Source organism: Pan troglodytes, chromosome 18, assembly GCF_028858775.2.
Source record: "Pan troglodytes isolate AG18354 chromosome 18, NHGRI_mPanTro3-v2.0_pri, whole genome shotgun sequence".
NCBI classification, from domain to species: Eukaryota; Metazoa; Chordata; class Mammalia; order Primates; family Hominidae; genus Pan; species Pan troglodytes.
This window is the reverse complement of record NC_072416.2, coordinates 16,946,712-16,962,705: the sequence shown is the minus strand read 5'-3', so window position 1 is coordinate 16,962,705 and position 15,994 is coordinate 16,946,712. Positions and strand designations below refer to the sequence as shown.

The window sequence follows — 15,994 nt, the reverse complement described above, 5'->3', positions numbered from 1 at the left end:
GCTGGAGTACAGTGATGTGATCATAGCTGACTGTAGTCCCATCCTCTTGGGCTCAAGTGATCCTCTGGCCTTGGCCTCCCAAAGTGTTGGGATTACAGGTGTGAGCCATCACTCACAATTTAAACTCTATAATACAAAGTTTAAAAAGGCGGGCACGGTGGCTCACGCCTGTAATGCCAGCACTTTGGGAGGCCAAGGCAGGCGGATCACAAGGTCAGGAGATGGAGAACATCCTGGCTAACATGGTGAAACCCCGTTACTACTAAAAATACCAAAAATTAGCCGGGCGTGGTGGTGGGCGCCTGTAGTCCCAGCTACTCGGGAGGCTGAGGCAGGAGAATGGCGTGAACCTGGGAGGTGGAGCTTGCAGTGAGCTGAGATGGCGGCACTGCACTCCAGCCTGGGCGACAGTGCGAGAGTCCATCTCAAAAAAAAAAAAAAAAAAAAAAAAAGGCAATAAAGGCCAGGCACAGTGGCTCATGCCTCTAATCCCAACACTTTGGGAGGCTAAAGTGGAAGGATCACTTGAGCCTAGGAATTCAAGACCAGCTGGCAACATGGCAAGACCTCATTGTTACAAAAGATAAAAAATTAGCCAGGCATAGTGGCATGTGCCTGTGGTCCCAGCTACTCGGGAGGCTGAAGCAGGCAGATGGCCTGAGCTCAGGAGTTCAAGGCTGTGGTGAGCTGTGATTGCGCCACTGCACTCCAGCCTGAGTGACAGAGCCAGACCCCGTTTCAAGAAAATAAAAACAAAGATTAAAAATAAAAAGGCAATATATTAAGACTTGCCCCTGGCAGTTCCTCAAAATGTTAAACATAGTGTTGCCTTATGGCCCAGCAATTCTACTCTGACCTATATGCCTAAGAGAAATGAAAGCATCTGTTTACACAAAGACTAACACATGAATGTTCATTGCTGCATTATTCATAGCAGCCAAAAAGTGTAAACAACCCGTATGTCCATCACTGACAGTGGATAAACAAAATGGTGGCCCATCCATAATACAGAATATGATTCAGCTGTAAGAAGGAATGAAGTTCTGATCCATGCTACAGTGTGGCTGAACCTTGAGATCGTCCTGCTAAGTAAAAGGATCCAGTCACAAAGGACCGCATTAATTGTGTGATTCCATTTATAGGAAATGTGCAGAATAAACAAGTCCACAGGGGCAGAAAGTAGATTTATGATTGCTCAGGGTTGGGGGCGTTGGAGGATTAGGATGCGGGAGGGTTCTGGGTTTCTTTTTTTTTTTTCTTTTTTTTTTTTGAGATGGAGTCTCACTCTGTTGCCCAGGCTGGAGTGCAATGGTATGATCTCGGCTCACTGCAAGCTCCGCCTCCGGGGTTCAAGCGATTCTCCTGCCTCAGCCTTCTGAGTAGCTGGGATTACAGGTACACGCCACCACGTCTGGCTAATTTTTGTACTTTTGGTAGAGACGGGGTTTCACCATGTTGGCCAGGCTGGTCTCAAACTCCTGACCTCAGATGATCCGCCTGCCTTGGCCTCCCAAAGTGCTGGGCCCAGGGTTTCTTTTTGAGTTGATGGTGTTCTAACATTGATTGTGATGGTTGTACAACTCTGTGTATACACTCAAAGACATTGAATCATACATGTTAAATGGGTGAAGTGTACGTTAAGTGAATAATCTCTCAATAAAGCTGTTTAAAAAAAGAAGTCACACCTTCCTCTCTGACCCTCCTGCTAGGAATCCTTTGGCTCCAGCTCTCTGCCCTCTTGGGAAATTCCCTTTCTCTTCTCCACCCTCTCCCTACACACACACACACACACACACACACACACACACACACCCCTGCCATTCTGTCTTAAGCTATTTTCAGCCGGGCATGGCGGCTTACGCCTGCAATTCCAGCACTTTGTGAGGCTGATGCAGGAGGATCACTTGAAGCCAGGAGTTCAAGACCAGCCTGGGCAATGTAGTGAGACCCCGACTCTATAAAAGAATAAAAAACTTAGCCGAGAGTGGCCGGGCACGGTGACTCATGCCTGTAATCCCAGCACTTTGGCAGGCTGAGGTCAGGAGATCGAGACCATCCTGGCTAACACAGTGAAACCCCGTCTCCACTGAAAATACAAAAAAAAAAAAAAAAGATAAAAGCCGGGCGTGGTGGTGGGTGCCTGTAGTCCCAGCTACTCAGGAGGCTGAGGCAGGAGAATGACGTGAACCTGGGAGGCAGAGCTTGCAGTGAGCCGAGATCGCACCACTGCATTCCAGCCTGGGCGACAGAGCGAGACTCCATCTCAAAAGAAAGAAAAAAAAAAAAAAAAGCCAAGAGTGATGTTCATCTGTAGTCCCAGCTACTCAGGAGGCTGAGGCAGGAGGATCACCTGAGCTCAGGAGTTTAAGGCTGCAGTGAGCTATAATGGCACCAGTGCACTCCAGCTTGGGCAACAGAGCAAGACACTGATTATAAAAAAAAAAAAAGATTTTTATTCTCAGTTTAAAGAAGTGGCTTCCACAGGCAAAGTGAACCACTGAGGTATTTTTCTGAACTACCACACTTTCTTTCCTCTTTAAAAGTTACTCAGTTGACAGCTACTAAAATTACAATGTTGAAATCCCCAGGGTATTCTATTGTGGCTGTCACCAAGAAATCCTAATAGATCTAATTTCCAAGAGCTGCAGAATTCCCTCAAAGAAGGAGGAGCCAACCTAACCTCTCCAGAGACAGTGGTCATCTGTTCTGAAACCTAACTCTGTCACCTCACAGGTGGGGAGAAAAGAACGTTGCCAGGGCCAAGTTCATGATGTTCTAACTGAAGGATAAGCTTTTGCTCTGGAACAGGAGTCAGGAAATACGGCCTGTGGGCCAAGTTTGGCCCACTCCTTGTTTTTGTAAATAAAGTTTTATTGCAACACAGAGCCACATCCGTTCGTTTGTGTACTATCTGTGGCTACTTTTGAGTTAAAATGCCAGAGTTGGTCGGGCACGGTGGCTCACACCTGTAATCCCAGCACTTTGGGAGGCCGAGGGGGGTGGATCACGAGGTCAGGAGATGGAGACCAGCCTGGCCAACATGCTGAAACCCCTATCTCTACTAAAAATACAACAATTAGCTGGGCGTTGTACCCTAGAACTTAAAGTATAATAATAAATAAAAAAATAAAACACTGAGACAAAAAAAATTAGCTGGGCATGGTGGCGGGCACCTGTAATCTCAGCTACTCAGGAGGCTGAGGCAGGAGGATCACTTGGACCAGGGAATCGGAGGTTGCAGTGAGCCGAGATTGCGCCACCACACGCCAGCCTGGGCAACAGAGCAAGATTCCGTCTCTCCCATCCAAAAAAAAAAAAAAAAAAGGCAGAGTTGAGCAGCTGCAACAGAGACTGTATTGCCTGCAAAGGCTAAAATCTTCACAATGTGGCCTTTTACAGAAATGGGCTGCTGACCCTTGGAATGGAAGATCCAGGCCTGAGCCCCAGTTCCTCACATGCCGGGTATGTGGCCTTGGACGTCAGTGCATCTCTCTTTCCTCATCAGTAAGCTGGAGATACCAACAATCCCTTTTTATATGTTGCTTATGCAACTGAAATGACTGACTTCATACAGGTGCAGTGCCTAGTACATACAAAGCATTCAATACGTATCGATGGTTATGATGTTATTTAGAAAGTAAGGACAGCTTCTGCTTCACAGCATTATTTGAAACAATGGATCATACCTGTGCAAACAGCTGGCAAAGAACAGTATAAACATATATTGGCCAGGTGTGGGGGCTCACGCCTGTAAACCCAGCAGTTTGGGACACTGAGGCGGGCAGATCATTTGAGGTCAGGAGTTTGAGACCAGCCTGGCCAACATGGTGAAACCCCATCTCTACTAAAAATACACAAATTAGCTGGGCACGGTGGTGTGTGCCTATAATCCCAGCTACTGAAGCTGAGGTGGGAGAATCACTTGAACCCTGGAGGCAGAGGTTGCAGTGAGCTGAGATGGCACCACCGCACTCTAGCCTGGGCAACAGAGTGAGACACTGTCTCAAAAAAAAAAAGTTTTGTTATAAATATCTTCTAGGCTTTTGAAACCATTCTTTGCTTCTTAGTACCATTTAGGAGTTTTGAGTGTCAATAAACTTCCAACTTCAGAGGAAAAGGGATCTTTCCTTCAAACCCTCTCATTAACCAATTCAGAAGACCATAACCCCTGACCCCTGGCTGGGTCTTGAACCTGCCTGAACTAACATCCAGGTATTCTTTGGGCTATACTCTGCCTCTTCCCCACTATAGGCACTCGAGAAGCCAAGCCCATATGCCTTTATTTTTAATTTAATTATTTTGAGATGGAGTCTCACTGTCACCCAGGCTGGAGTGCAGTGGTGAGATCTCGGCTCACTGCAACCTTCGCCACCAGGTTCAAGCGATTCTCATGCCTCAGCCTCCTGAGTAGCTGGGATTACAGGCGCACGCCACCAGGCCAGGCTAATTTTTGTATTTTTACTAGAGATGGCGTTTTACCATGTTGGCCAGGCTGGTCTCAAACTCCTGACCTCAGGTGATCCACCTGTCTTGGCCTCCCAAAGTGCTGGGATTACAGGTGTGAGCCATCGCGCTTGGCCTCCACATGCCTTTAAATACTTGTGTTACCTCTGAACCCCCCACCAGAGCCCGTTAAGCAGGAATCTACTCCAAGGTGTAGGCACACAGGTTTAGGGCAGGGGGAGGGTCTTAGGGGACCCTCAGGGGCTGTCCAGAAGCCTACTGGGGGATGGGGGGTGGTGTTCGGGATGATTGACATCTGACACTGCACCACTGACTTGCTTCCCTGGAAGGTGTCATTTAAGTAGGTTGGGTCCGGGGAGATAGAGCAGTCTCCGATTCACTGGCTTCATGTTAAAACTATTAACTGAACATCTAACACAGACCAGGCCCTGAGAATACAGCAATGAAGGAGTGATGCCCTCTGCCCTTAGCAACTGCCCCTGCCTGCCTTTTAATGTCGGCAATTCAGCCCCATAAGGAGTCTTCACATTCTCCCAGGATCTCAGTCCTACTACAAAACACCATCCTGATGACTTGGAAGGTGACTGTGGGCCTGGCTGTGTGATATGTGGCTGGTAGGAGTTAAGAGTGACAGCTCTGGAGTACTTTAGATCAGGGCAGGACTGGCTACATAATTTGCAAAATGAAAATGTGAGGCCCCTTGTTCCAAAGTTAGTAAGGCTGGAGCAAAATTGTTAAGGTGGCACTATCACAGCTCACTGCAGCCTGGACATCCTGGGCTCAAACCAGCCTCCCCCCTCAGCCTCCTGAGTAGCTGGGACTACCGGGGCGTGCCACCATGCCTGGGTCATTTTTTTGTTTTTGTTTTTAAAGAAATGAGAGTGTGGCTATGTTGCCCAGGCTGGTCTCCAACCCCTGGTCTCAAGCAATCCCCATGCCTTGGCCTCAGAGCAGTCATCTAAGCGTGGGTCCCAGCCCCTGGAAACCAGCCCTGCATCTGAGGTCACACTGCTTGCCTGCTGGTTAACCTCAAATACCTCTCTTCACCGGCCTGAGCCTCAGTTTCCCCAGCCTCAGATGTCAATTAGGCTCACCTGCAGGTTGGTTGTGGCCATTAGGTGAGATGAGGGCCTGTAAAGCGTTTCGCACAGAGGACAGGCTCGGCCACATTACTGATGTTCCTGGCCTGCTGTGGCTGGCGCATTTCATCTTACAATAATAGTTCACATTTATTATTCTTATATAATAGCTAAGACTTATATAGCACATCATCAATGTCAGGCACCGTGCTTAGTTCTTTACAGACGTTCATGTATTTCATCCTCACCACATCCCTATGCTGTGCCCTAATATTCTAGTAACTGTAGATGGGGGAACTGAGGCACAAAGAGGGCAAGTATCTTGGCAGAGGTCACCCGACCACTCAGTAGAAGAGTCAAGTTCAAACACAGGACAGCTGGCTCCCAGGTCTCTATTCTTAACCCTACCTATTGTTGGGGCTCAGAAAACGATACCCCAAAATATGGCTCTTTGATGTGCTGAACTGAAGCAGCCTCAAGGTCTCTCCAACACCACCCCCCCGCCCCCACCCCCAATCGTGTTTCTCCATCCTCTGTCCGTCCCAAAGCATAGGAGGAGCCTGCTATCTGGAGTTCCCTTATCTACCTGGAAACCACACCCGCCAAAGAGGAACACAATTGCCTTCGACTCCTTCACTGAAATTTCATTAACCAGAGATGAAAACTCATATCACAGAGGAAGAGAATGAAATGAAACACCACACCTGGAGTGCAGACGGACTTCATCCCAAACTATCATCTGTCCTCCGATCCCATTCGACTCCCTAAAGGAATTATTCACTGACCGTTGTCCCAGCATCAGACTCATTCATTCCTCCCAAAAATCATTTACTACCCCTGAGAGCGGCCGCATTTCCCCCATCTCCCTTCTATGACGGAAGTATTTATTTATATTTTTATATTTTTTTGAGACAAGGTCTCAGTTACCCAGGCTGGAGTGCAGCAGCGTGATCTCGGCTCACTACAACCTCTGCTTCCGGGGCTCAAGCGATCCTCCCACCTCAGCCTCCCGAGTAGCTGGGAGCACAGGTGTGCACCACCAAGGCTGGCTAATTTTTTTTTTTTTTTTTGTATTTCTGGTAGAGACAGGGTTTCACCATGTTTCCCAGGCTGGTCTCAAACTAGTGACCTCAAGCAATCCACCTGCCTCGGCCTCCCAGACTGCCAGGATTACAGGTGTGAGCCACTGTGCCCAGCGATGGACTTCACTGGGTTATTGGATAATCATTCTCCCGCCACTCCCCTGGCATTTATGCATGGTGAATAAATTCATATGCCTTTTTCTTTTTTTTTTTTTTGAGATGGTGTCTTGCTCTTGTCGCCCAGGCTGGAGTGCAGTGAGGCGATCTCGGCTCACTGCAAGCTCCGCCCCCCGGGTTCAGGCCATTCTCCTGCCTCAGCCTCCCGAGTAGCTGGGACTACAGGCGTGCGCCACCTCGCCTGGCTAATTTTTGTATTTTTAGTAGAGACGGGGTTTCACCGTGTTAGCCAGGATGGTCTCGATCACCTGACCTCGTGATCCTCATGCCTCGGCCTCCCAAAGTGCTGGCATTACAGGCATGAGCCACCACGCCCGGCTCATATGCTTTTTTCTCCTATTAATCCACTTGTTGTCAGTCATTTCTTTGGTAAAAACTTTTAAAAAATAAATATAAAATAGGGACAAGGTCTCACTATGTTGCCCAGGAACATTTTGAACTCCTGAGCTCAAGTGATCCTCCCACCTCGGCCTCCCAAAGTGCTAGGATTACTGGCGTGAGCCACCATGCCTGGCCTGTCAGTTATTTTTAGCAAACTTTTAGCGGGTGAAGGGGCAGCCTTCCCTTGCCTCCTATGCTATGTGTTCTGGGAGTTGACTCATGACAGACATGTATGCATGATCCCTTCCTGAGATCCTAACACCAAGTATTCAGCGTGAAATTTTCATCGTAACGTGGGATTATTTCTTTTTTTTTCCTTTCTTTTTTTTTTTGTGGGACGGAGTCTCGCTCTGTTGCCCAGGCTGGAGTGCAGTGGCTCAATCTCCGTCCCTGCAAGCTCCGCCTCCCAGGTTCACGCTATTCTCCTGCCTCAGCCTCCCGAGTAGCTGGGACTACAGGCGCCCGCCACCACACCCGGCTAACTTTTTTGTATTTTTAGTAGAGACGGGGTTTCACCATGTTAGCCAGGATGGTCTCGATCCCCTGACCTCGTGATCCACCTGCCTTGGCCTCCCAAAGTGCTGGGATTACAGGTGTGAGCCACCGCACCCGGCTGGATTATTTCTTTGATTCTTTTGTCTGTCTCCCCTGACTCAACTGTGAGCCCCATGCGGGCAGGGGCTGTCTGGCTCCCTGCTGTACCTCCAGCACCTGGCACCCAGCTCCGCACACAGTAGGGCCTCAGCAGCCATCTATCCAGGGAAGGAAGGGCAGAAGCAGTGTCTAGCCACAGCAATCTGACCCAGAAGCAACAATCACAGCTCTCTTGAGTTTCTAGCCTGCGTGATTTACAAGCTTGTTTTGGGCAGGACTCGGTGGCATGCACCTGTAGCCCAACCACTTTGGGAGGCCGAGGCAGGACGATCGCTTGAGCTCAGGAGTTCGAGGCTGCAGTGAGCTTTGACTGCACCACTGCAATCCAGCCTGAGTGACAAAGAGAGACCCTGTCTCAATTTAAAAAAAAAAAAAAAAAAAAAAAAAGGTTGTTTTGGGGGAATCTCCAACAGCTCAGGAAACCATCTCATCGGCTCCAGGCTTTTCTCACTTGAGGTCCCCGACACTGTGCAGGTGGAAAGATTTAAGGGGCTCCTGAGAGCCCAGCCCCCATCCTGGCAGGCTGCAGGGGGTGGGTGGGGGGTGCGTTCTGGCAGCAGGGCCGGCAGCTGTCTGCAGGCCTCTCAGTGCCTGCTCTAGCTGGCCAGCGGGGGCCCGCTGCCACCCCCCACCCCATGACGCAGCAGAAAGTGAAACCGGAGTTGGCCCCTGCTGGCTGGGACTGATCACCCACTGTTTCCCTGCAAAACCACAGTCCCAGGGGGCTGGTGGGCAGCTGGCTCCCAGGTCCGGCACAGTGAGGCCTGTCAGGCAAGTGCCCCTAGAGGCCAAGGGAGGTGCCCTGGCCAGAAAGGAGGGTGCTGAGTCATCGTGACCCTAAAATGAGAGAGAAATCTGAGCTATGGATCAATGCAGGAGTGGGGGGTGAGGGGTCCCAGTGGTGTCGGTGAGCAGGGAAGGGTGGTTTCCCGACTCCCAAAAGGAAGATGTGTGACACCCAGTTTTGTCATGCTGGAGCCCTCTACAGATCTGAACTGGCAACTCCCCCATCTCCCCCCACCCCTCCCCACACCGACTTACAGGAGTGCGGAAAATCCCTGAGATAAACAAGAATTCTCTAAAAGTGGACCTCTGAAACTTTACACACGACTTTCTGATTTCTGTCCCATCCTCAGGGCACCTGTAGTTGCTTAATATTTTTCTTCCAAAAAACCCACTCTTTTTTGTTTAACTGACATCAATTGATGGACAAAAAAAGGGCCCCTGTCTCCCGACCCTAAATGGAAAACCAACCAATTGCCTGAAGTACAAATCAGCGGTGCAAAGAATACCTACTAGAATAATTTTCACCTTTAGCCGGCGCCACTTAAAATCAGAGATGTGCAAATCAGACTTGGGAGTCTGAGTTACAGGTTTCATGCCTGAGGAGCTGGTGGCTCAGAGAGACTGACTCACTTGTCCCGGGTGACACAGCAAGAGAGGCGCAGAGCTCGGGCTGGAATGCAGGCCTGGCTGATCCCAGAAACCCAGGCTCAGTGCTGGGCTGCCGTCTCCCCACCCATGAATTCCTCTGTGTGTATTCATATTATTACCTTCCATGTTTAATGCATGGACTCTCCAATTTTCAAAGCACCTTCAGAGCTTATACAACGTTAGAGCTTTTTATATATAACATTGGCTACATCCAAGAACCCTTTGAAGCCAGAGCAGGGGGTGCTGCCCCTCCCTTGGTGTATGGGGAAACTGAGGCAGCGAGCGGGGAAAGTGTTCTGTCTCAGGGAGCTAGCAGGAAAGCCAGGACTGCCCAGGGCCCCCTGCCAAGGCGATGATCCCGGAGGCCCTGGCTGCAAGGACCAGGCCTCGTCAAACAGGTAACACTTGTTTCTTTCCGCTTTCCCTACCTCCCCCTACAACCCCCCAGAGCAAATGCTGACGCTGATGGGGAGCCACAGCTGTACTCCTTCCCAGGCCGGATCTCAGCGTCTGCCCCTGGAGGGCAAAAGCACGTTTAGCAACCAGTGTCTGCGCATGGCGTCTTTCAATTTTTCACAGTGATAACCGGTTTTGAGCACAAGGAGGCATCTACCAGGGACCCAGAAGGCGCTACAGCGGAAGAGTTTGGGGAACAGCTTTCTCTCTTCTTTGAGTTGCTGGAGGAACTCCGAGCTGATGTCTTTCTGGCCCAGGGACCCCCGAGGAATACTGCAAGAGCAATAAGGATTTTTAGGGGCATTATGATAGTGGAATGGAAACACATCTGCCCCCAAAAGTCCCTCATTTTCCCTGCGGTAACGAACCAGCTGGCAGGAAGTGGTAGCTCTCAGAGCACCAAGAGCCAAAACTAAAAAGGAAAAAATGTACAAAGTTAGAGCAAACTTTAAACAAGTGAGCGCTTTCATGGTGTACGGCGGCTCCGTGCAGACTCACGAAAGGGACCTCATCTTCTCAATAATTGGCTAAATAGGTCTCAGTGCAGCAGCTTCCATACAGACGTGCTCAGAAAACCACAGATCTGGAATCCCAGAGCAGGTTCCCAAAATGGATACAAGGATTATTCCCTAAAGCCAGGCGCATCATAGGAGACGTGACGTTTCCCCCAAACTTCAAATGACTGTTCCAGACCCTCATTAATGATCTAAGTGAACAACAAATCCTTCAACACCTCCTCCTCTGGAGTGGGAGAAACTTAGTCCCCTTGGAAATGCTGATGAAAATACCTGGTTTCCACAACACGGACAGAAGGGCTAAGGCTTGGGTAGGGGAGTTGAGTGATTATCGCTGGTGGTGCAAAAGGGGCAAACTGGCCGGCGTGGGGGCTCACGCCTGTAATCCCTGCACTTTGGGAGGCCAAAGTGGGAGGACTGCTTGAGGCCAGGAGTTTGAGAACAGCCTGGGCAACACAGTGAGACCCCCCCCAGTCTCTGCAAAAAATAGCCAGGTGTGGTGGTGTGTGCCTGTAGTCCCAGCTACTCAGGAGGATGAGGCTTGAGCCTAGGAAGTTCAGGCTGCAGTGAGCTGTGCTCACCACTGCACTCCAGCCTGGGCAACAGAGTAAGACACTGTCTCAAAAAAAAGGGGACGGGTTTTACTGCTAAGGTCCCGGGTGCCATCTCTTGGTTCAGCCACTAAGATCTGAGGACTAAGGAGTTCAGGGTGTCTTCCCCAAGGCATATGACCTTTGAGGCCCTGCAGGTGGGTGCCCCCTGTGCCAGCCAGCACCCTCAGAGCCAGGAAAGGGTTAACCCCTCCACATGGCTGACAACAGAGGAGGAGCTTACTACGCAGCCTGGGATATCACACTGGGCCATCTCAGAGAGGAGAGGGCCTGAAAACAGCCTCTGTGAGTTCTGTGAATGGAAGTGGATTCACTGCCTTCAGATTGAGAACGGGGTGAAAAGGCATCCCCACACAGAACCGACGCCCCAGTCGCTAGCTGGCTCCTTGGCACCCGTCGCATGGCCCCGAAGCTCTGGCAGGGACTCTGGGCATCTGTACCAGTGAGCACCCAGCCATCTCGGCCAGGTCTGTGAGGGAGCGATTCTACCCTTGCCATGTGACAGCCGGCAACTAGGGCCCAGATCTCTTCTTTCAAGTAGCACCTAAAATATTCTCCGGGTGAACCTAGGGCTAAATACGGCATGGCCTACAGGTGCCGGGTCTGGACCTTTTAACGCCATTCTAAGATACGATCGAGAACCCACGAGGCCTTTGGTAGCCTGGAGTCCAGTTACTGGGGCCAAATGGGAGTCCCACGGGTTTGGCTGACTCAGGGCTGGGTGCAACTTTCTGGAGCAGGCACATGTTGGTGCCAGGGCAGAGAGGCTGCAGACAGTTTTCTTGTGTGTTTGAGCCCAGAATGCCAGCCCAGTTCTCACTCTGGGCCGACCCCCAAGGTGGCTTAGTTGGTGGCCCCTTTTTCTGTCCACCTGGCCCACTTTTTTCCACTTCCAGCCTGCAGCCCGGCCCCTCCTGGCCTAGGTTTTCTTCCCAGCCTGATCAAAGCAAAAGGCTCAGTTCCCAGGTGGGAGGGCTCACGGAGCTGGAGAAGAGACCAGCAAACACATGCACGGTAACTCAGATGTGTTATGTGTTGTCTTGCTGGCTGGGAGCCACGCCTCCTAGGCCCACCTCAAGTCAAAGGATCGCAGCCCTGGTGCTCGAGAGCAAGGACTTGGGGCTGGGCTGCAAAAGCTCAGCTTTGCCTCTGAATCTTCTAGAGCCACGTTTGCAATCACACAGGACAGATTGGCTCTGAGCCTGTGGGATAGCCTCATCTGTTCCCCTTTGAGCATTTGGAAAGCAAAGTGGGGTTCTGCCCTCGCCAGAGCCCACAGGGTCACCAGGCTATTAAACCCTGCAGAGTCTCTGGGGAGGCTGCCTTTGAGAGCCAAATACCCCATCTTCTGGCTGAACTGCTGCAGGCTTCGTCTCAGGAGGAAAGACCCCCAGGCACCTGTCTGGACTTGTCTGGGCACCAGTAGTGGCTCTGAGGCCACATCTGGGCCTCGGCTGGCAGAGGTCTGGGCTGTCTTGGGCACAAATGCCAATGCCAACAGGCCCAGCACTGATCTCACACGATTCCAGCAAGAGAGCCTAGAATTTTGCACATCTCTGAGAAAACTGTCATACCACACCGCCCAGCTAACCTTAGGCGCAACCAGCCACTAACTCCTCTCCCTGCCCAGGCGAAGTCCCCTTTGCTGCAGTGGGGCAGCATTTCAGAGACATGGAGAAAGAAGTTTGCTTTGTGGTTCCGTAAACTCAGACGGATGATATAAAATCAGAAACCTTATTTTAAAGCTTGGTAAATATGTGCATATGTCCCCTACAACTGGGCACGCTGGAAAGGCAGCATCTGAACACTGGCTGCTTTGAAAAGAGGTCATGAGAAGGGCAGAAGGGGTCAGCTGGGCATGGGGTGACGGAGGGAACCCCAAGTCCACTCCTAAATTCTTTCAACGTCCATCTCTTTCCCTGAAAAGTCGGCTTGGCTGCTAGGCCTGAAAAGTATGTTGTTTATATCATGTTTGTGAGCGTCAGGGTTTATTTTCACCTGCTCCAGATACAAGAAGCAAAAAGAACTCTACATTTTTCTGTGTTTGGGGTGCTCAGGCGAGAAAGAAAATGCCTGCTTAAAGTAATTGATCAGCAATGTTTTGTTTGTACACGCACTTTATTCTGGTGAGTGATTTTAAGTACCAAGTTTGCCTTAACTTTTCGCTGCACTCATTTTTATCCTCATGGCTAAAATAGCTGTATTTGCTCCACAATCAAAATTAAAGGAGGGTGAGCTGATCGTTAGGAGGCTATAGTTGATCTGGCAAGAATTTCCATCTTTCTGTTCATAACGTTAAGTTGGGGGGTTGCTGGGAAGGGAAACAGAGAGAGTGTTCCCTTGGAGGGGCTTTTCCAACTTTCATTGGTTTGAATCACCAACGTATATTTTATTTTTAAGGAAGTATCATATTCATTGCAGAACCACCTCTAAATATTTTACTCCTGGCCATACCGTATTCTTTTCTATTGAAACATCTTTTTTGCCTCTCTGAGATCAGCTATGGCTTGGGGATTGCTAAGAACAAAATTCAAAGTTGCTTGTTTTTTGTTTTTTTTTCTTAAATCCACACTTCTTTGGGGGTTAGCGGGGGTGGGGAGGGAACAGCAACTGCTTAATGAAGTTTCTCACACAGAGGCAAAAAGAGAAAAGCCAAAATATATTCAGTGTATCCAGCAGTTCCATGCTGAATTTTTTTTTTTTCCTTATTGGTTGAGGGGGGTGTGTAGGAGGGTGGTGGGAAGGATCTGAAAAGAAGCTGTGATTCTTTGCTGAATTAATGATGACTTCTCACTGCAAAATGCTGATTTATAATCTCGTCACCATACTAGACTGTTTCCAGACTCAGAGGGGGGTTAAAGTTTGTTAAATGTATTCATAATTACATGCACAGTTTCAGACGGCTGAATATAAGTAATGCTTGTGCTGTTGCGAATGCTCACCATTAAAGCAGAAATTGTTTCACATTTAGCACTAAATTCTGTCTGATTTTGCACACTTAACAATTCAGTAATTTTAACATTCGGCTTCGTCGCCTCCATTATAGCTCAGTATCTTGGAGAAACAGTCAGTGTTCCGGCCTCGTTAATTCATGTAAAACACCCTATTTGTAGAAGTATCATTAAAGGCTAATTTGATGAGATATCCTTATTTAGCAAAGCAAATAGGATTTGACAGTCAGCTCCGGGTGGCGATTTAGCAAAGCACAAACACAATTCACAACGTGACAATTTCCCATCCACGCGCCTCGCTGGAATTGTGGACTCCTGAAAATTGTGCTGTTTCATCGTGTCCCATACTAAAGAGAAAGAACTCTGGAAGTAAAGAACTGTTTTTGCCAAGGCAGCACAAATGTCATCTGTGTGTACATGTGCCATGTCTTTCAAATCCTAAATCTTGTATCAAGAACGCTGTGTTCAAAGGTTTTTTCCAGGTACAGCTCACTTTTCTATTCCCTGCTATGTAGACTTAATCTAAATCTAGACTTGCAAATAACTTAGGATGTGTGAAAGTCTATATAGGTTACAACTATATAGGGTGTGTGTGTGTGTGTGTGTGTGTACACACAACTGAAGGTTAATGTTCTGCGACGGGGATTTATACACACTACCCTTGCTTTAGAGACTTCCCCTGAACGTATTATCCAGCCTTCTATAAAACGCCTGGCTGGGTGCAGTGGCTCACGCCTGTAATCCCAGCACTTTGGGAGGCTGAGGTGGGCGGATCACGAGGTCAGGAGATCGAGACCATCCTGGCTAACACGGTGAAACCCCGTCTCTACTAAAAATACAAAAAATTACCCGGGCGTGGTGGCGGGCGCCTGTAATCCCAGCTACTCGGGAGGCTGAGGCAGGAGAATCGCCTGAACCCGGGAAGCAGAGGTTGCAGTGAGCCAAGATCGCGCCACTGCACTCCAGCCTGGTCAGAGCGAGACAGCCTGGTCAGAGCCTGGACAGAGCGAGATTCTGTCCCCAACAAACAAACAAACAAACAAAACAAAACAAAAAGAACGCCTTCAACAGCAAAGTAGCAAAGAGTTGCAAAGAAATGTTGCAATTCCAGGTGGAAGCAAACAGCTGGTTTCTCCTAATTTAACAAACGTAAAGACAAATCTAATGTCGTTACAATTCATTATTTCAGGAGCGCCTTATTTGGGGGCTTCAAACACTTTGCCACAACTGACATCCTACTAATTCCTTTCCAATCCAATACTGTCCCTTAAACCACTGTGGGGGTGGTCAGGGGGGATGTACTTTCTCCTCCTTGCATCGTTTTTCGGCCTCCCAAGGAGAGAAGCCCTTGGAAAACACAGTAGGTTCGGCAAACTGAGAACACACACTTATAAGAATACCACCCTCGAAGGGACCTTTTAGTTTTATGGAAAGTAGCAAACCTCCCCCTCTTTCCCCGCCCCCCTGCCAGCCGGGTTTTAGACGCGCTCCCTGGGGGTGGTAGCTCTCTGCCCTCACCCTCCCGGGACTGCCGGGGCCTGAGTCCCTCGCTGTCCAGAATGACCCCAAAAGCGGGACTTTGAGGGCCAGTTGGATAAAACATAAACTCATCTCGCCCTCAAAACCCCGATTCTGAGACCACAGCCTCCAAAAGCCTCTTTTCCCAAGAAGTGAGTCCCCATTCACGGCTGACAGCACCGGGGCAGGCCGCCTTTGAGGCAAGAGTTTGGAGAACCGGGATCACTGAAGGAATCGTTACTGGGTGTTCCCTCAGGGCGGCGGTTCATCTCACCAAAATGCCAGGGGGTCGCTGTGGGAGGAGGGGACATTTGCCACACCATGGCTGAGGGCAAGAGAATCGCTTGATCCCGGGCTGTCTCTTCCCTCCCGGAGCAATCACCAATCTCGCCCAGCAAACAGGCCTAAAAGCTTCCCGGACAACACGAGGGGTGCCCCAAACGTCCCTTAGCAGCGGATAAATCGGGTGTCCGAGGTGCCTCGTACAGTTCCCCCCACCCCATCTCCAGCTAAATAAAGTTTGGTTATTTGTGTCCTTAATCGTCTCTCATTAAAGTCAAATTTGCTGCGCGCCCAAGTTGGGGGAAATGATTTCCATTTTAATAGCTTAATTAGCCTCTAGGTTCTGGAAAGGCCACTCCCCCACGCACCTTTTCTCCTCATTTTAACCCC

General features: G+C 49.6%; 2 non-coding genes across 2 annotated transcripts; both read right to left on the bottom strand.

The window, feature by feature from the left end:
* Window positions 1–10,001: 10,001 nt before the first annotated feature.
* On the bottom strand, window positions 10,002–10,087 carry MIR365-1 (microRNA mir-365-1). The gene has a single exon (NR_035768.1). It is a non-coding gene; the product is annotated as a microRNA mir-365-1 (primary transcript).
* Window positions 10,088–15,363: 5,276 nt separating this feature from the next.
* On the bottom strand, window positions 15,364–15,445 carry MIR193B (microRNA mir-193b). The gene has a single exon (NR_035700.1). It is a non-coding gene; the product is annotated as a microRNA mir-193b (primary transcript).
* Window positions 15,446–15,994: the final 549 nt, after the last annotated feature.